Below are 21,593 nucleotides of genomic sequence, written 5' to 3'. Positions count from 1 at the left end.
ATGGTGGGGAAGGTGTAATGAGCAGGTGCAGCATAAAGAACGTGTCGGAGCAATCCTGCCCTGAATCAATTTCTGTGTGACCTCCCCAGATGGGGAGCGCACAGCGAAGCAGGGCGGGAGGGGAGAAAAGAGAAAGGATGCGAGAAGCCATAGGAGGTTAACAAGCTACATACAGCTGAGTTCCTCAGACAAAGAGGTGCATGTTTTGCTGGGAAAGGGACAGTACGTGGCAGCGTTGAGTGTGCACAGGGAGGAACAAACCTCAACACAGACGTGCGTAAAGGATAAGCAGGTGTCCCTTTGGAACGGCAAGCCGCCCATGGCAAAACCATTTACACCTTGTCAATTAACAAGGCTTCCTTCGTGTCGCCATACAAGAAGAAAGGTCTCTGTATACAATCAGCAGAATTGAGGAGTGGGGGGAAGAGTTTTTCTGGGTTAGATCTCTTCGGGTTTGAGGTAGGACAACCACCTTCCCACCGACAAGCTATTTTTCTGTGCATGTGAAATTGTATCCCTAAGGTCCTGGACAAAATACTAGGCACAGCCAAGAGCTGGATCAAGAAGTAAGATGATAAAAAGTGAAAACTGTATGATTGAGTATGAGTATGAGCATAATTGAGTATGATTGAGACATACAAAATTATGCATGGGAAGGATAAAGTGGATAGAGAGATGCTCTTTACACTCTCACGTAATACCAGAACCAGGGCACATCCACTAAAATTCAGTGTTGGGAGAGTTAGGACAGACAAAAGAAAATATTTCTTTACTCAGCGTGTGGTTGGTCTGTGGAACTCCTTGCCACAGGATGTGGTGATGGCCACTGGCCTGGATGCCTTTAAAAGGGGATTGGACAAGTTTCTGGAGGAAAAATCCATTACGGGGTACAAGCCATGATGTGTATGTGCAACCTCCTGATTTTAGAAATGGGCTATGTCAGAATGCCAGATGCAAGGGAGGGCACCAGAATGAGGTCTCTTGTTATCAGGTGTGCTCCCTGGGGCATTTGGTGGAGCCGCTGTGAGATACAGGAAGCTGGACTAGATGGGCCTACGGTCTGATCCAGTGGGGCTGTTCTTATGTTCTTATGAAAACTTTACTTGTTTCTGGGGGCTCACTGGTAATAAGGTAAACATCTGAACATGATACACACAACCCAAAATCACATAAACTAGAACAAGGTTGGCCAACTGCTGAAATTCCCGCCTCTGCACAATTGTTAAAGGTTCAGGAGCCCTAAAATTGAAGTAGTGGCCACCCCTTAACTAAAATCTTTAAAATAAAGGTTACTATTTAAGCCAGTGATTTTCAAACCTTTTCCATCTCACAGCACACTGACAAGGTGCTAAAACTCTCAAGGCACACCATCAGTTTTTTGACAATTGACAAAGCAATTGTCAATTGTACTGACATAGGTGCGTCTGACCTATGTACTGACATAGGTGTACTGACCTATGTACTGACATAGGTGCGTCACCCTATGGCAGTGGTTCTCAAACTTTTAGCATTGGGACCCACTTTTTAGAATGAGAATCTTTCAGGACCCACCAGAAGTATTATCATGACCAGAAGTGACATCATCAAGCAGGAAGTGTCCTAGGCTGCAATCCTAGGCTGCAATCCTATCCACGCTTACCCAGGAGGAAGTCCCATTGACTATATTATTAAAAGCATATACATAGTAGCTTGTTAAAAATACAGATGTGTAACATTTCCCAAAATGTAGTCACATACCAAGTTAATATATTAAAAATAAAATAGTGACATGAATGGGGACCCACCTAAAATCGGCTCATGACCCACAGTGAGAAACACTGCCCTTTGGCCCTATTAATAAATGACCTTCCCCCAATCTCCTGCAGCACACCTAGGGGCCCATTTGCAGCACACCAATGTGCCATGGCACAGTGATTGAAAATAGCTGATCTAAGTTTTGGTGTAATGCAAATCACTGCTACATGAGTAGTCCAAGTCCGTATAGCTACAGGTGAGGCAGTCTTTGCTGAGGAAAGCTAAGAAAAGCGTCCCTAGACATGCTCATTCATGCAAAACCGAGCTTGCCTCCAATGAGTCTAGCTGCAGTATGCTCTTGGGTGACAATCCTACACACAGTTATGTGGGAGTAAGTTCCATTAAGCTTAATGGGGCTTTCTTCTGAATAGACATAGATAAGGTTCCGCTATTAGATCAGAGTGAGCTGAAGCTACTGCGCTGCCTCAAGCAGCTGAATAGATCACCCTCTGCATTGCCACTGTCCCCCTTACACAATTCCTTCCTCTGCACCGGCTCCTTAAATAAACATGGGGCCCTTTGGGATCACTTCCAATGTACTCTGCATTTCCTGATCTATTTAAAGAACCTACATGGTGGAAGGGGCAGATAAGGAAGCCGGCTCTGTAAATGGCAGATGAGGAGCAGGCAGAGGGCATCTGTTTGCCACTTCTCCCCCCCCCCCCACACACACACACATCTGCCACCAATGCAAACAGTATCTTTGGCTTCATGGACTTGCTGGCCTGGGTTGGTCCTGTTATCTGATCCCTATTGTTCCCGGGATGTAACAAATACCTGTTATTTTGATTTCCCAAAATTGCACAATCATATGTGCAGAGAAATGTCTCAAATACAGCAACAGGTTTCCAAACAGTTATTCTAGCCCCTGGAAACATCAGAGCAAGATCTATTGGGACGTGATTATTTCACAAAGATGCCTATTTTGCAGAATATGGAAGGAGGTACAGTTGCTTGGTCTGCTGAGCAACAGATCACTACCAGCAGGCAAAAAGGATCAACAACGAGCAGCATTGTGTCCAAAGCAATAAGGAATGATGGTAGTACTATTAAGAGTGAGCAACAGCCCAGTAGTAAGCCAGACACATGTTTTGGTCATTGTTTTTATAAGAGAAAGGAAAAAGGCAAAACTCTCCAACAGATACCTTATATTCCAGTGCTTGTGCTCTTCAATTGGGAAAAATGTGCAATAAAGCTAAGCTCCCAACAAATGAATCTTTTGGAAAATTCCATTCTTTAAAAAAATGCCACACACAGAGTTGCTGATAATTGTTGCTTCTGTTGTTTTTAATATCTTAAGACTGTTCTTTTAATGTTTTTGTTTTACTGTTGCTTTACACTTTCCTGGCAGAAAGGACGGGATATTTTGGTTAATTAAGGGCTCCCAACATGTAAGGTCAATTTTTGCCAAAAGAGGGGAGGTTTTACATATCCCTCATTTCTACCCTTCACTCTCTAGCTTTCTCTGCACTCAATGCCTGTGATCCTCACGTCAATTTTACCTGGATCTGCGGAACACTACCTTACGTTATAGAACAGAGATCCCGTACTTCAATACCATATCTCTCTTTTAGACGCTGTATGCCAGTGGTGCTCCAACTTTTTAGCTCTGGGACCCACTTTTCAGAATGACAATGTGTCAGGACCCACCAGAAGTGATGTCATGGCAGGAAGTGGCATCATCAAGCTGGAAAATTTTTAACACCCCCCCCCCCAATACAACAAAATCTAATTAAGTAAGGGCACAATCCTAACCAGATCAACTCAGAAGCAAGTCCTATTTTGTTCAGTGGGACTTACTCTCAGGAAAGTGTGGTTAGGATTGCAGCCTAAGTAAATTAAAAGTGTGAAATAAGTATAAGTTTAAAAATGTATTTAAAATAAAGAAGAACCCTCCCAACCCTCCCAAGCTCTGATCTGTTTAAAAAAATATTCCCCAAACATCCAAAAGGCTGCAACCCTATCCATTCTTATCCAGGAGTAAGCCTCATTGACTATCATTGATAAAAGCATATACAGTAAATAAAAGTACAGATCTGTAACATTTCCCCAAATACAGTCACATATCATTGTAGCATCAAGTCCAATATATTAAAAATAAAAAACACATTGAAATGAATGGGGACCCACCTGAAATTGGCTCACAACACACCTGATGGGTCCTAACCCACAGTTTGAAAAACACGGCTGTATGCAATATAGAAAGTGTGCACATTTGTATGTAAAGCTATGCCCAGTAAAGTGCTCCATAACTACTAGATGGTTTCACCTTTCTTTATGGAGCCTGACCATTCTTGTGCTCCCTGGTTGTTGTACTGAGAAACGGGTGGCCCCTAAGATTACAGAGGTTGGTCATCCCCACCTCGCATGGCTAGCAAAGAGTATCGTAACTCCCAGCTCATTCCTCTAACAAGAAATCTCCTTTCAACAACTCAGCTTCCTGCACACGAGTGGAACCTTCCAACAGCCCGAGGAATCAAGAATCTTCTTCCACTTAAGTAGAACATAGAAATGAAGGAGTAACATTCTTCAAGCAAACAGTATGATCCTATGCATGTCTACACAGAACTAAGCCCTGGTGAATTCAGTGAGATTGACTCCTAGGCAAGTGTGTACAGGATTGTAATCCTAGGAAAAATCTAGCAAATCCTTCGTGGTTTAAAAAAAAAAATCAAAGAAGTCTTAAATATATGAATTATACACTTAAGATTCCATTCCAGAGTCTTCTCTCTCCCCACCCCTTCTGCTACAGATTCAAATAAGTTGGTCCATGTAATTTTCAGAATGTTATAAACACATTCCATCTTGCCTAGAAAAGTTTTATCTGAATATCTGCCCATCTCATACCAATATATTGTTTTATTTTATTCATACCACTCCATCCCATGAATGTGCCTTCATTTCAGACACAAAACAGCTGGTGAGGGGAAAGAAAAGGAAAATACAAACAAAAAGTGAAGGCGTGCTGGAAAGTAAGTGTAAACAAATGGCATCATCCAAAATCCCTTCATAAACAAAACAAAGGATTTCTATTCTAGTACTCATTACAGTGGTGAACCCGTGCTTGGGGTGTACCACATCAGAGTGCAAGTGCAGGCTCACATGCTTGAGTGCTCCTGAATACAAAACAACACAATCCTTGCCTGTAATAAACTAGCACATCAGGGAGAAAGCTAGACTAGAACCTTTGTTCCAGACATCTAGTTTAAAGCAGGAAGGAAACTTTCACGTATTGAGGAGCATTCAGTCATGTCCACTTGCAGTCTGATCAGGTACAGTTTATACACTAGCTTACCACCTCCATAAGAACGAAGCCTTGATAGGTGCCAAAGGGTGACTTGGAGCACCCCATTTTAGAACATCCTTAGTAAGTCAAAAGCCTAGATGAGCCGGTCCTCAATAAAGAAAAAGAACCAGGGGAGATCAAATTGTCGGTAGATGTGATTGATTGTCAGAGTGAGGCCTGCACATAGTATGACCACCACTGAGCCACAAATAGCCCACCAGCCATCACCTGAGGCTGACCATGGTTTTGTAGTCCCAAGGAGGCACCAAACACAAGAGATTTCTCCTGTCCCTTTGGGGCTACACCTGACTGGTGGGCTGTAGTGGGGCACATGTTGTGCTGGCCTGCTCAGCCACACATTAAATCAGAACAGCATCAATATAGAGAAGTTTAAAAAGAGAGTTCAGAAGCAAAATGAAGATAGTACTGGTTAGACAATGGGGGCATAGTTCAGCAGCAAAGTACCTGCTTGAGATGCAAAACTTCTCAGGTATCTCCAGGCAGACTTGGGAAAGATGTCTTGTCTGAAACCCTGGAGAGCCATGCCAGTCAGCAATGATTATCCAGAACCATGGGCCAACTCAGTATAAGGCTCCTGTTCTCATAGGTTCTTATTCACACATGCATGTGATGACTTCCATGGGCGTGAGCCATCGATGATCAAATGTCTCATAAGACTCTGCAATGGCTCTCAGTTGCAAGTCATCGAGTTAGTGCAATCAAGAAACTGTACACGTATATTTGTACCTGCCCTTAGGGACCTGCCAGCGTGCAGGTTGGCAGGAAAGGACAGGATGTTAATGTTTTATAGGGATGCTTAATCTCTCCTTTGCTTGGGTTGTCACACATTAAAAAGTGGACAGTCGTGATCTATAAGAAGCAACAGAAATGGTAGCTTTATCCCTGAGGTTATTACAACAAATGACAAAACAACTGAGTTGAAAACATGTAATCTATTACGTGGGATAATTGTTAGGCGTCAACAGTGGCTTTCTGAGGAATAAATGCTGCTAATGTCACCCAATTTCTCCCATCGACAGTTGCTGGAAAGCAGCACCCGAAGATGAGTAAATAATGGATCTCAGGTCTAGTAATCACATTACAATTACAACCCCCACATGGCAGTTGCTGGAAATGCTACTGTAGCACAGCAGCTTCAAGCAGGTAATCAGCACTGGGTACATGCTCCAATTCTGCATGACCATGCAGTAATTCTGCAAGAATGCAGAATTAGATGCAGAATTCAACTTCCCTTTGGGGTGTGGTATGTGAGACGGATTTCTAGCCCAAATGGTTTCAAAGCAGGGAGGCAATGAGCCCTCTGAAATCTCTAAAGATTAATAAGAATGAGAATTCCTATGGGCAGAGAGCAGGGCTTTAGTATGGATTGCCCCTTCTGAGAGCTAGCAGAAACAAAATACATTGCCCAAAATTATCAAATAAATTGTATACTAACGACGACAACTTATGGACACCTGAATAATTTCATATGCTTACAGAATTCAGAGTACAATTTCATTGTGTTCTCAACGGTCATAACACGTGGAAGCCATTCACCACACAACTCACCCCTGCCACATTCAGGGTTTCCTATGCCAGTACAGCACATTCCTTTCAGCGTCTATGGGATGCAGGCATCTATGCTAAGGGTAGCACTCATACATCAAAGCTGTCACCACTTGGAGGCGTTTCAAGCCGTATGCATGTGGAGCCACAAAATAAGAACCAGCTCCCAGCGCTTCACTGGCTTTGATGTTTGAGTGGAAGGTATGCTCCAATCCCAGAAAGCACTGTAGATACCACAGAGGGAAAGATTAACACCTGTCTTGATAAACTGGGGCTGAATGGCAGAATAGAAATGGCCAACTGGTGACTAGTGGGACAGATCTTGTTCACAAGACTGCTTTGCCTGGTAAAGTACTGCTTTATCTGCCGGTGCCTGGACTGCCGTTTTAGCCAAATGTGACTGAAATTTCATAGACAATTTCATGTATGAGAAACAAGTTTGTTTCAAAAGTTGCACACAAGAGATTCCGTTCTTCAAAGCAAGCTTATTCTGTAGATTCTGCACGCAATACCCCAGCCAAAAATTACATTGATTGCGTGTGGGTGAGAAAAGGTTTTTAGCAAAATATACTTTGGACCTTTTCTTTAGAGAACAGATTGACAACAGTACACAACTTTTTGCATTTCCTAGAAACACCTGGATGGCCACCTGGAGGGGAAACACCTGGAGGGGAAATGGTGGGCTGATCAAATTGACTTTTGGCTCGATTCAGCAGAGTACTTCTTAGGGTCTCGGCCTGACTATAGATCTGAACCATACAATGAAATTCTGCTAAGATAAAAGGAAGGAAAACCTACATAAAGATTTTATTTTTTTTTAATGGGGAACATGGCTAAGTTTTAGCCATGATAAAGAGACTATGGGGTTAAGGAAAAGACAGTGCTGCCCATGTGAAAGAGGAGGTAGTAGCAGAAGCCCTGAACGCAAGGGACAGGGCCTATCACTCCGAATTGGCAGCAAGGCTAGGCCTCAGCTGGAGTAACGTATTTGGCAGGGATGAGACAGCCACCTCAGGCAATAGATTTTGGGTGCCATTTAAGGCAGCAGAAGTGCAAAGCTGACAGCTCTGGCCCATGTGGCATAATCTTCCCGAGAAATTCTCCTGCACAAGCTTCATTAAAATGGAAACTAGAGCTCTCGAACAGCTCTCGTTCATTTCCCCTGCACAAACTTTGTTCACCTTACCATGTTAACAGCGCACCATGTTCATTAGTGAGAGAAAGATGCTGTTCGCTTCAATGAAGTGTGCGCAAAATAACTTCTTAGTGGGTTGCGCCCCGTGTTAATTTGTGTATGTCTAGAGGAGGACAAGGGTGCTATGTGGATTTTTCACCTCAGGCACCAAAGGGTCATCACTTGGCCCAGGTGTCTGGCTATATCTTACAAACGTGGAGAATACAGACAAATGGAGATAATTCAGACAAAGGAATGGGGGGACAGGTGATAAACAGCACATTACGGAAACTAAAGACTGGAAGGAGAAACAAAAATTAAGAAGGCACACGCTCGACATTTCTTCAAATATCTAAACTGCTCCCAGAGAGGAGAACAATGGACTCTGAGGCCCACTGACTGAAGAACAAGCAGGAACTTGTTCAAGTCACAACAGATGAAAGCTGGGCAAGGAGAAGAAATGCGACCTAGGCTATAAAACTGGGCAATTAAATAAGTTGCAGAAGGGAGTTCCAATGTCTTTGTACCGGCAGAGAATTTTCATAAGGAACAGATTTGCATTCTATCTCACAGGAGGCCTTAAATCATCAGAGAGAGAGAGAGAGAGAGAGAGAGAGAGAGAGAGAGTGCGCGCACTGGATTACAGTTAATCTTGACAATCCATCCCAACTCTGTCAACTTCCCAAGTCTATCCTGTTCAGGCCCAGAGGCCTCGGGCTGTGGCAGATGGAATGGTACAGCCAAGACTCTGCAAAGCGCAGTGCAATTGCCTTTCTTGCAAAGGAAGAAATGAGGAAGAGAGCAGGAAAACGGAACTGTACGTTCAGGGCTAGCACACTTAAGGCTGCCGTTTTACGCATGTAGACCTGGTTCACACAAACGGCAGATCAAGGCGGTGAAACTGTTCACAGAAACTATGCAACTGGCTGAGAACAGTTTGAGAGGGCACCACTTCCTATGGTGCACGCAGAGTTGTCCCACCGAGACCTCTAGTCAAACTTATTCGGCAGGTTTTTGAACAATAGAAAATCTGTTCACACAAAGTTACAGTGGGGGGGGGAGTGTGCACACATCACAAGCAGCGATCCCTCTCTCAAACTGCTGACAACTGCCTTAAAAACAAACAAAACCAATCTGTCGCCCTACATTTTATACTGTACTGTTCCTTCAAAGGGCTCAGTGTGGCTTACATACTGTTCCCAGGGATGTCTCATCCAGGCAGCTGCCAGAGCTAGATCCCCCCCAGATTCAGTAGTAGAGGGGGAAATCTCTAGTCCCAGGTATGGCCAGATGTTGCTGCCCCCATTGAGTGGGGGAGGGTGCACAAATGGAAGACAGCCTGTGAACCCTGAGTGTTGCTCCGAACTCCGCAAAGGCAAATATAAATGCAATAAATAAAACTGGAGCAGAGCAAACCGCTTGCAGTAAAGAGCAATTACACTCAAAGACAAATGCTTGCAAGGCAGAGTCCCAACAAGGAGGACTATGCCGCCAAGCCCAGACAAAGAGTAGGCTCAGACCATCAACAGCCATGCAATGGCTTTATTTCTTCAATTCTCACCTAGCAGGGGTCTCTCAAAACCACAGCCAGAAGGACTTCAACGGCCACCACTGTCTGGAGGACAAAAACAGCATCTAGCAACCAACTGCAAGCTGGACTGCTTACCAAGTCCAGGTCTATGTGGATCCCCACCATATGGTCAAATGCCCTGGCCTGGGGTACAACAGAAGCATTCTGCACCCAGAGACCCACACAGCAGAGGGCCGTCCCCAGAGCAGCCTAGCAAGGGGAGGAGATGAGCTGTGATTTAAGAGAGATTTTGACAAGTTTCATGTGTTGACTGGAGGTTCTAATTGAGTTTCTCTCTCTCTCCCTTTCTCTCCAGACCGGGGCAGCAGATCTGCCAGGGTAAATGGAGAGGGGAAATTCCAAGTGATGAAGCAGCAGTTTTAAGTCACTCCACTTCCTAGCTCCAGCTGCTTCTTCTCTCTCCCTGCATTGGGCTACACAGCAGAACCATAATAACGCAATAGGAGGGCTGCTGTTTGAAGGGGGGCCATCTCTTCTTCATGGTATAGGTTGAATTCTGTGTACCTGAATGCAAGACCATGTGCAACTGATTCCTTTCCTCTCCTCTCCATGGGCAAGTGATTCCTTTAGGGGTTATTTTATGTTATTTTTTCCCCCAAGCGTAGAGCCCCCTATTCCAGTCAAAACAGGACCACAAGAGCAAAGGAGAGACAGACTTGTCGCAAACCCTCCCATCTTCCTGCAGCCCTAATGTACAAAGGGCAGCTGTATTCTAGTCTCCCTACTGGTACCTCGAAACCTCCATTGCACCCCAGTCCCTTTGCAGGGCCCCACTATACGCAAGTGAAGCTTCTGTCTCGCACACAAAGAAATGCACATGTCATATTGTAACCAAGCTTTAACCAATTCTCCCTGCTACAGATTCCATGGGGGGCATGGCTCAACAGATGCTCTTCACAAACCCTGTCAAAAGATGGGGGGGGGGGAATAGCAACTACAGAAATACATCCTGCTACAATCGACCAACCTGGAGGAAAAGGGGCTGCTTCTGTGCTGTGTATGTGTGTGGAACCACCACCAGCCCAGCTGTGCAGCAGTTTGAAATCATGACCTGATTTTTCAATTATGCTTCCCCTCCCCACTTCCCTCCCTCTTTACACAAACCATCTGACACAAAAGGGAGAGGGGGAATCAGTAGAAGGAAAAAAAGGGGGGGGGGTCTGAACACTCCGGATGGGCCCAAGCCACAGTGACACAGTTCTAGGATCTCTCATGTGCACCCAGCCAGCCCCCTTTCCCCCAAGTGGCGGGAGGCAGGGAAATCAAGCAGTGTGCCATTCAACTCTGCCAAGGGGGGGGTGGGGGGAAGTACCAACCTGGCTGATGCTCTCACGTTGCTGCTCGATAGTCTTCTTCCCCCCCTCCCACCACCACCCCCCTTGCGCTGGATCTCACTCCAGAGCAGAGGATGTGCTGAATGGTGAAGGGGACAAGATCCCGGAGCCAGGCTCCCTCCTATTGCTCTCTTCTTCTTCTCGCAGCCCAGATCTCTCATTGAATCTCTGGCGCGGGATCCCCAGGAAGGGATCCCTCTGGACTCACTGGGCTCTTGCTGGCTGCCTCTCTACAGGGTCTCCTGCAGAAGGGACCATGCCAGCCTGCTTGTTGTCCAAGATCCGAAGGCAGACCCCGGCGTGGGGGACTTTACATAGCCCGACCTGGGGTTCTGGGTTCCCCCCGGATCTCTCTCTTGCAAGACTTTCCCCGCTGAATCTCTCCTCCTGCAGGAGCTCCTTTCAGTGCACGAGAGATCCTTTTTCCCCGGGGCGAGGAAAGGCGAGATCGCTTTTGCGCTTCTTCCCGGGACTTCTCTCGCTGCTTGGCTCCCCTTACAAAGGACCTCCGCTTTGCGGGGAGGGGGGACCCTGGTCTTCCTCCCCGGGCTGCTGGGGGGGGGGGAGCTGCGGGCTCCGTCTCTGAGCCCCCTCCAGGCAGACACCGGCGAGGGCAGCTGCTGGATCTCCCCCCCGCTTTGCACCGGCTCCGGCGGCCCCAAGCGGAGCAGCCCAGCGTTGTGGAGGCGGAGCTGCACGCGGAGGCCCGGCCCTGCCCTGCCTTCCGCGCTCCCACCTCCCGGCCGCCTGCCTTGCGGGACTCCTGAGATCATCCAGCTCAGCCCTCCCCTTGCAATAGGGCTCGTTCAGGCGTAGCTCGGGGGCTCCGTCTTAATTTCACAGGCAAGCCACTCAGAGGTTCCAACCTGTCCGGACTATCACCCCAATGCTAGCCACACTTTCATGGGACTAGGTGCCAATGACTCTAAGGGGACTTACTTCTGAGTAGACACCTATAGGATTGGGCTGGAAGGCTGCAACCCTATCCACACTTATCTGGGTGTAAGCACCATTGACTATAAGGGGACTTACTTCTGAGTTGACAGGCATAGGATTGGGCTGGAAGGCTGCAATCCTATCCACACTTATCTGGGAGTAAGCACCATTGACTATAAGGGGACTTCTGAGTAAACATGCATAGAATTGGGATCCTGCATTCCATCTCTCTTGCTCCTTCCTCCTAAATGCACCATTATTTCCCCACCTTGATCCACCCTCAATCTGCAGTTTGAGGGGCAGGTGATAAGAATTCTGGCCTACCTTATAGGGGTGCTGGTGTAGAGACTGCTGAAATCATGCAAATGAACAAAGCACATTTTCAACGCTCGGCACGTACGCTTTATAAATGTTCAGCTCCTTCATTTAGCAATATTTCATAATAGGGTAGCTCAGTAGGCAGGGAAAGCCCCTTTGCCCATGCCCGGAAGCAGTTTCTTCACTGTACAGGAGGACAAATGATTAAAGAATGATTAGGCACTTCAAATTGTCTTTTTAACCAAGTAATCCAATACAGTTTAAGGAGTGGTATATGACCAAAACCACAACATAGGTTCCAACCTCAAATACTGAGCAAAGTACAAAATAGTTTGTAAACAGACAAGGGGCCCAATTCCTATCCAAGTTTTCAGCACTGATGCAGCCGGAGGTTAGGGAACAAAGTTTAGCTTGAGGAGTCCACAGTGACAGCCCACAACCACCACAGGGTACAGCACACACCCCGTTGGCATGGTTGTATCAGTACTGGAGAGTTAATGAAAATTGGACCCAAAGATACCACTTCTTTTTTGATGGAAAAACTCATTTACTTTTTTTTCTATTAGCCATTACAGTAACACACCAGAAGCAAAATAGCATCAAAAGAGAAAAAAATGGTCATTACTTGCAGCTCTAAGAATCCCCCCCCCCAACTTTTATTAATATTCTGATTTGAGGGAGGTTGTGATTTGTTTTGTGCTTTTTGCGTAATGATATCCACAGTGTATGTCTGACCACTACAAAATTTCTGATTACAGGACTGTCCTGGAAGTTGGTGTACCTCATATGAATATTTTGGACACTTAACTTCAAAAAGGATCTTTTTCAAACTTTGTAGAAAATGCAGACCTTTCCATTTACATAGCACAAATCCGTACATTGCAGCAAGGGATATACATAGCAAGAAAAGAGGCACTAAATCTATACATTTTTCAGTGTGTCAAGCGTACACCAAAAACATAGAAGTTGATGCTCTGATGGCCAAATAGGTGTACTCAAGAAAAACATAGATCTTTAAGTCTGCAGGGGGAGGGGGGAAAGGTAGCCGAGTTAAAGTTTTTTTTTAAAAAATGAATGAAGAAAGAATGGGCAACCCAGTCTTAAAGTCAGTGGCTCCGCTGGGTGCAGCAGTGCCAAAATGGCTACCACTGCATCCAGCGGCACCACCAAGGCCACCAGAGGTCTCCTCAGGGAAAGCCCCAAGTCCCACAATGGGACTTCTCAAGTCTGCGCTGGCTATTTTGCCGGGAAAGACTTGAGAGACTCTGTGTCATCCGACATGGATTCAGGAGTCCACCCCCCTCCTGCCCTGTTCCACCCAATCCCGCTCCACCCTCCCTATGCCCCCACCTCCCTCCCACCCCAAAACTACTTACCACCTGTTGGCACTTCTAGGGTGCCAGCTGGCCCTCCATGTGGCGCTGAGGCTCAGCACCGACTGGCACATTGTGACACCCAGTGCTGGTGTTGGAGCTCAGCACTAGTGCTGAGAGAGTGTTTAGGACTGGGCCCTAAGCGCACGCACACACCCATCTTCTCTCAAGTGGCTTTTTCCTAACAAAAGCAACCAGCTGGGCCTTACTACACATGCAACCATCTGCATGCAATATGCAGTCATGCCTTCAGGGAATATATGCTCCAGAATTATGTACAAATCATGGTAGGTACAAATTCATTACACTGCAGTACATAGCAAGAAAAGAGGCACTGAATTTATTAAATAGCTGTTGCTGAAGAGTGTACCATAAGAGAAATGGTTAGACATCCTACAGTGAACTAATCTGCAGTTTTCAAATGGTATTCCACGAAATCCTGGGTTTCCTTTGTGGTCTCTCCTTAGTAGTACAATCAAGCTCCCCCGGAAGACCAACTGCCTATCACTGCTGATCTCCCGTGACATGCAGCTGCAGAGAAATTGGGTATGTCCCAAGTTATGCTCTTGGTGAACATGGGGAACGTTCTCTATGAACGACAGGCCTGGCCAAGATTCTGAACAAATTGTATGTGCAGCCGACAACATGCCCCCAAATATTCCCATCTGCTGGAACATCTAAGGGTTTTTTGACAGATGAGTTGATGTAGACATTGAAATCTATATTGAGGTTTTGCTCCTGCCAGTCCTTAAATGTATCAGGTTGTTTGGTTAAAGGACAGCTTATGAAGCACCTAACCCAGCGATTTTCAATCTTTTTCAACTCATGGCACACTGAGAAGGTGCTAAAATTTTCAAGGCTCACAATCAGTTTTTGGACAATTAACAAAGCACTCCACACTGCTGACCAGGGGCTCCTATCCTCAATGGTCCTAAATATGCAGGGATGGGGAAATCCAGCAGGGCTTCACTCAAGTTGAATCTAGAGTCACCACCCCCCACGACTTGACTCAAAATAGAGTCATCATGGGGGCACTTTCCAAGTCGCCAGGTAACCCCTTCGTAACTCTAAAGGACTCGAGTCAAGTTGCCCCCCCCTTAAAAAGCCCACCACCAAAAAGAAAAAACGGGGCTGCTGCTGGGCTCTGTGTGTATGTGTGTGAGTTCACTTTCAAGACTCTCCTGCTGCCCCATCCCATCTGTAAAGAGGACCAGAGGGTGTGGAACTGTGTGAGAGTTGGGACTTGAAGCGGCAAGAGGGAGAAGGGTTTTGCCGCTCTGCTCAGAAGTAGTCCTACTGGAGCTAGTCATTCAATGAGGCTCCTTCCTCCCAAGTAACAATGACGCTTATAGCAGCCATGCCATGCGATTGGCAAGCATAATCACTACAAATGGTCTCTCTCCCTCTCCCTGGGGTTCTGCAGCCAATTGTAAGGCAAGAACCCCCTTGCATCCAATGATCACCCATTCCTTCCTTCCTATCCTATCATTCCCGGCAAAAGGAAAACATTAACCTTTCCCTGCTTCCTGACTGGAATTTCCCAGCTGCCCACCTGGTCTGAATGATGGTCCCACGAGGATTTTCACACTGTGAAAACTGTAAGCAAGCACACCCAGACACAGGTATCGAGTCTGCATGCATGGGGATGAGTGCCAAGTCAGGGGCCCCCTGACTCAAGTGTTTTTAGAGTCCTCCATGCACATGACTCACGAGTCAACGAGTCACTGAAAAATGCTCCGTTTCACGACTCGAGTCAAAGTCACTGACTCAAGTTCCCATTCCTGCTAATATGCGACCATTCAAGGCACACCAATGTGCTATGGCACAATGGTTGAAAATTGCTGACCTAACCATTTGGAAGCCTGAATAGTAAGGAAAGTGCTTCTGAGCATGGCTTTCCCTATCCATTGAGCTAGGAGCTGATGCAGTCCTACTGGACTGGATAGGAAGGAAGCCCTCATAGATGATTCTGTAAATGGAACTAGAAAACCACAAGGGGCTAGAGAGGCTCAGCTCATTCATCCCACTGCAAAACGATAGAGTTCTCCCAACACAGTGCTCATAGCACATTAAAACACACATCATCCCAATTACAGTATTGCAAGCAGAAATTAAGATTGAGCAAAGTGCTGCATGCCAGAAAGGCCTGTATAACAAGGAACCAACTTGGATTCTGGCTTATTTTGGTTTCATGGATTCCAGTTGGACAAAGCTGTTTTAAAATCCAAATACTTCAAGAATAGCTGATTTGTGGGTTTAGTGGAAGTTGATTAAAATAAGGATTGTCAGATCCCAGTACTATATTTCCTTGATAAGTCTGGGAACTGAAGCTTGCTAGCTTCTGGGAGAACCATGTCACGCTTCAAGTTGGATTAATTTGCGTCTTTCGCCATTGATTGTTTTGACATTTACATAACAGAGGCAAAAGTAGCCCAGCATGGCAGACAGTACAGCTTCTTAAACAGAAACAAATGTGAAACAGGGTGACTGAGAGAAATATCTTGAGAGCCTCTCTTTGATCCTGGCATGTAGAACACCTCAACAGCAATCAGAATGTGAGATTTGATTATAAGAACCAGTGATCACATTTGAAATTGGTTATGCTTATAATACAGTATTCCATTTCAGCAAAGTTGGCCCAAGGCTGACATGGAAATTGTAAATACAAAGCCACAAAGTGGCAGGGACTGCATCCCCCAGGACCTTCTCCTGCACACACTTAATTGAAATAAATCAGAATTGTGCAAGAACCCTTTGTGGTATCAGCAACCAGCAGAACAAAGAGGAGAGAAAGTGACAGGTGAACCTGGCTGCTCAGTGTCCTCTACAAGTTTATTTCCTAGGACATTCCACCACTGTTTAACTGCAACTAAGGGCCCAATCCTATCCAATTTTCCAGGACTGGTGCAGAGGTGCCAAGGGGGCATGCGCTGCATCCTTTGGTGGGGAGGCAGACACAGAGGCCTCCTCAAGGCCTTCAAGCTGGCTTCAATTGTGGCTACACCAGTGCAGGAAAGTTGGTTAGGACTGGGCCCTAAGACAGCTAGCACAATTTATGCCTATGTAAAAGTCATATCCCTTTGACCTAGCTCTGCTCAGACTCAGAGGTGGGGGTGGGGGGTGGATGCAGTTACTCAGAAATGCACTCTCCAAATGTTAGAGATGCACTATCAAGCAGATTGTACGCATTTCAGGACTGAGATCTGGCTTCACACCACATCTGCAGTTCAATCACCTATAGCTTTTGAAGGGAGCATGTGCATTTTTTTAAGCACAGCAAATTTGTGCCCTGTATTCATGAAACTGATGGACTCACCATAAATATACAAGGATATGGCTCAGAAAGTTCAGAACCACTGCACTATCCAGCCCGTCCAGGATTGTGCCACTTCAGAGTCCAGATGGAGAACTCCCACAGTATTTGAATTGTTCTGCACATCATTCTTCACCTTACTGTATCTGGGAAAGGGTTCTACTCTAGCCTTCTCTCTGATGTGCTAGATTTCTATGAGCAGGAAGGTTCCCTTTTATATACAGTTGTGTATAATTTCACAACTAAGGAATTCAAACTAAGAATTCCCAAGTATACATTCTGAAGCAGTACAGTCCCAGGAGTATAGGATTTCCTTTCTGTATTAATGGTCTAAAGCAGTGTTTCTCAAACTGTGGGTGGAGACCCACTAGGTGGGTCCCCATTCATTTCATTATTTTATTTTTAATATATTAGACTTGATGCTACCATGGCATGTGACTGCATTGGAAAAATGTTACAGATCTCTACTTTTAAAAGGCCACTTTGTATCTGTTTTTAACATCAGTAGTCAATGGGAGTTACTCCTGGGAAGTGTGGCTAGGATTACAGATGACATCACTTCCAGTTATGACATCACTTCTGGTGGGTCCTGACATTCTCATTCTAAATGTGGGTCCTAGTGCTAAAAGTCTGAGAACCACTGGTCTAGAGAGCCTAGAATGCTAAGCATTTGAGAGAAGCTGTTTTGATGAGTTCACAGAATGATGCTGGTCTGTTCAGAGCTTCCCATGACACAGAAAAGGAACAGAGCTAGGTGTTCACAATGGGTCAACCATCTGTAGCTCTGGAAGCTGGTATGTACATTTGAAAAAAGCACAGCAAAAATGTATTTGGGAAGCTGTGACTGACCAGGGCTCCTGGACAATGGCTTATGAAGTTGGAAAATCCTTCAACATACAAGACTCATGGTCAACCCCATGCTAGAAAGGCAGCAGTGTGTCACTGGCAGCAGCCTTTAAACATGTTCACACTTGAAATGTCAACCCTGGGTCCCAAGGCTTAAAAAAAACAAATAAAGCTATTTCTGCCCAACATTGCATATACACAACAGGGGCCAAAAGTGTACACCTATGGGCCGGGCAAAAATGGGTTAAGATGGAGGTATGAAATGACTACTCCTCTCTCTGGAATCTGTTTGAAATAACTGTTCCACATCACTTTGTGCACTACAATAATACGCATGCATTCTTAATGATTTAACAGCTACATGAATGTCTCCCGCCCCCAACAAGAAGTTGTAACTCAAGCCACAACTGTATCACAAAAGCCCCTATAAGTCACCCTCACGGAGCCCTTACTCAGTCTCTCACACACACCCAGTCTTCATCCCACAGCAACAAAGGCTGTCGGCCCACCACTGCATTTGCTTACCTTCACGTCTAGTTACCCCCCCTCGTTCTGTTCTCCCTTCCACCATCACACTTCAGTCTGCAAGCTCCTTGAGGGCATTTTTCCTTTGTTTTGCTTATGCTGTCAAGCGTCACGTATACAGATACTTCTATATTAATAAGAGTTGCATTTTTCCGGGAGGCAGGCCTATCATTTCCAGAGAACTTTGATGTAACCTGGGGTTGCCAACTCTCCATTTTTTTCCATGCTCATTTGATAATTTAGCCTTAGGCTCAGCATTTTGAACTGATGGGGGGGGGTAGCTTTTCTCCGATTGTCTCATGCTTTGATCTATGAGGCTGCACCCACCAAGCTACCACACTGGTTGACCATAATCAGTCAAAACCTACTTGGCACTACCCAAATGGCACACCATGGACTCCACCCACTGCTCAGTTAGGTTTAAAACCACAAGTTGGCTATCCCAATGTAAGCACTGTACTGATTCCAATACCTTTTCCAACACAGCCAGCCACAGATCCTTAATCCCCCTCAGTGGGATTTCCCACACACACACACACACACACAGCCATTTACTATAGACTCTCCGCCTGCCCCCTCATGGCTGGCTTGCCTGACACATATTAAACAGGGTCTGATCCTGACAACTGCTCAGACAAAGAGGAATTTGGCAGGCTCTTTAGAATCAAAATAAAGCCATCGGCACTGAGCGCTCCTCAGGATCGGTCCTTTGGTTCAAGTTGGTGTAGTAAATTTCTTCACATCTCTTCCCCCCCTTTTTCTGCTCCATTTTTTACTACAAAGAGGAGCAGCTGACCCATACAGAACAGCAGCAGTAGCAGCGGACTCCACCACTGCTCTGGAGGTAGGAAAAGGAGAGAAAGCGGCTTGGCTCCGCTGGCTGGTGCAATGTTTCCCCCATCTGTGCTAATAGAATGGTCCACGGGCCCCCTTATACCCCTCCCCCTCCATCAAGTGAAAGCAAAGGCTGAAAGACCTACTGCTTTGAATGAAGTTTGGGCAAAGTTCCTGCAGCCGCAGTTGTACACATAGGACACAGCACCAACAGCCAGACCTGCTGCCTCAAATCCCTTTGCTATCAGGCCAGGAGGTGGGAGCTCTCTCATTTAGAAGTTTTTTTTCCCTCCCCCAAGGCACTCCTGAATGTCTCAATTTCTCTCACCACTCAGTTTCTCTTGTGTATGCATTTTTTTTGGAAGGGCACTGCTCTCATTGCTGCACACTTCCAAAAACGTCTGGTTGCTGTAGTCTGTGTACTCTGTTTTTCACACTATGGTAATCTTCCCCTGGTTCCTACAACTTAAATGGGGGCAGGGAGGTGAATCTTAGTGTACGTACATATAAATGCACGCGCATGGACACAAGACACCAGTGTGCTGCTTCCCTCCCCCCCTGCCCCTCTCAGTTTATCGTAATGATCCCAAAATGTGACTGCGTGTGTGTTGGAGAGGCAGCTATTTCATAAGTACAACCAGATCCCGCAGAGACAAAGCATTCTGCTAAAACAGGACATTTTGGGTTGGATGGTGAGGAAGAAATTGTCATGGTCAGATCATTAACACAGTCTGCTTCCAACAGCAGGGAAAGGCAGGTTAGAGCAGAGCAATAACTACCAACTGGTTGTTATAACCAACAATTAGTTGAAGTGGGCATTCAGTCATATGTTATGGAATCAGAGCTGGCATGGGAATACCTGGGAACAAAGCCCTCTGCTGGCGTCCCATGTCAACCCCCACCCAACCCCTGATGGTGCACTGGGTGCAAATGCTGCCACCAGTACTGAAGGTTCAGGGGTTGGTTCTGCCAAATGGACTCTCTGCTGGGTGGGGAGCTTTGGCCAGGGCTCAACCTGGCTGACCCTGCATAGGAGGATTTCAGGCAGCGATCCGTAGTATGGGAAGAGGGCCGTTACACATACACAGAGAGGGGAGCAATTTTCTTTAGCAAAATGTTGCAAAGGTATGAGAGCACATGGACTGCATTCTACTTCGGAGCAAAGCCATGGAAAAAATGTGAGACAGCCAAGACAGGCTCTGTAAGAGAGGCACCAAGGAACACAAGATGGATAATGCAAACTAAAATGCACACAGAAGCAACACAGATCAGACACGCCAGATATGTTTACGCAGGGTTCACAATACACAATGTACAGGGAGGGAGGAAAAGTGGGGCGGGTGTGGGGGGGTGAGATTTTTGAAAACAAAAGCCAGAATGAAAAGCATAATCCATGTGATAAATCCCCTTTTCGGTGGGGAACATGTCAGGTCCTGAGGAGAAAAAGGACTGGAATGTGCAGGGCAGACCACACAAACCAAGGAGACAAAACCACCCATGAGGGTGAAGGAAAGGAGGGGTGAGCCAGACAAGAGGAACGGAGCCGAGAAAGAAAGAATGCACAAGACAGCCACAAAGAAAGAGGCACAAAAGTGTACACAGAGCGGGTGAGAAGCACATGCAAAGAAGGGACAAGGCCGGGGGAAGCTGGGAGTTGTAGAGGACAGGAGGTGGAAACAAAGCCGTATGATGGGGGATAAGAGAGGGAAGAACAGGATCTCAGACATTACACCTGAGAAGCCAAACCTTTCCAACAAGTCTCTTAAATAGGGGGTCTGGCAGTGACATGCCCCTTTTTGGAGCAAGTCTGAAATCTGCATGTACATGTCCCCAGGATTCATGTTCCTAAAATTCTCCAGAGCTGCATATATTCCATAATTCCATGCAAGCACAGAAAACTTAGATAAGTGGGGAACAGAGAATCAGAGCTACCTTCACAACAGGGGGGGAAACAAGCAACTTGCTCGTTCTTGATGGTAGCAAAGCCAGATCTCAGAGTTGTGGTGAGCAAACTCTCCCCCACTCAATTCAGAGATGAGCTCAGCAAACCAAGCTCTTCTACCCCTCCCCTTCCCCCACACGCAGGAAAATAGCTCAGTTCTGAAACCAATTCTGAATTCAGACCCTATCAACCTCCTGGGAACATCAGGAACACAACAATAATCTCTCCCATCCATCCCCACTGCCTCTTCCTTCCCCCCCCCCCCCAACATCTCTGGTGGCAGCAGAAAAACAGATAGGTGCAAGAATTCCTTGGGCACATCATTCCCAGAGCATCTAATGTTGACAGAATGGATTTATGCCCAGTCCGTTCTTTTTATATGTGAATTCACTTATCCACAAACGACAGAATTTCTACCTTCTCTTGCTATCCTTCTCTCGCTACCTTCTCTCGCTATCCATGCCTCTGTTCTCGCTATCCGCTATGCAGAGACCTTCCGGAGGCTGCGTGGACATTTAGAATGGTGCCAGTGACCAGTGCGGACCCCTTTAAAATGCTGGCAGAAGTTTCCTCCGGTCATTTTACAGGGATCTGTGCTGGTTGTGGGCACCATTCTGAAGGTCCCTGAAGCCTCTGGAAGATCTCCGCAGCATTTAGAGATATTTTGGCACTTCCTGCTGCACTCTGCAGGCTTCCTGAGAGTCTCTGTTGAATTCCTCTGGTGGTACCCCTTCCACCCCAGGGTACCCCTTGTACCCCAT

At 46.2% G+C, this 21,593-nt stretch overlaps 1 protein-coding gene across 1 annotated transcript in view; it reads right to left on the bottom strand.

Moving 5' to 3' along the window:
• The window catches only part of LOC136641790 (ephrin type-B receptor 5), a 156,515-nt gene extending 145,123 nt beyond the window's left edge, over positions 1 to 11,392 (bottom strand). The window contains exon 1 of the mRNA XM_066617821.1: positions 10,728 to 11,392. The gene's annotated coding sequence lies outside the window, so the exon portion shown is untranslated. The remainder of the gene's footprint in view (positions 1 to 10,727) is intronic.
• Between the last annotated feature and the right edge of the window lie 10,201 nt (positions 11,393 to 21,593).

Source organism: Tiliqua scincoides, chromosome 2, assembly GCF_035046505.1.
Source record: "Tiliqua scincoides isolate rTilSci1 chromosome 2, rTilSci1.hap2, whole genome shotgun sequence".
Lineage (NCBI taxonomy): Eukaryota > Metazoa > Chordata > Lepidosauria > Squamata > Scincidae > Tiliqua > Tiliqua scincoides.
Note: the sequence above shows the minus strand (reverse complement) of the source record. Positions and strands in the feature narration are given on the sequence as shown.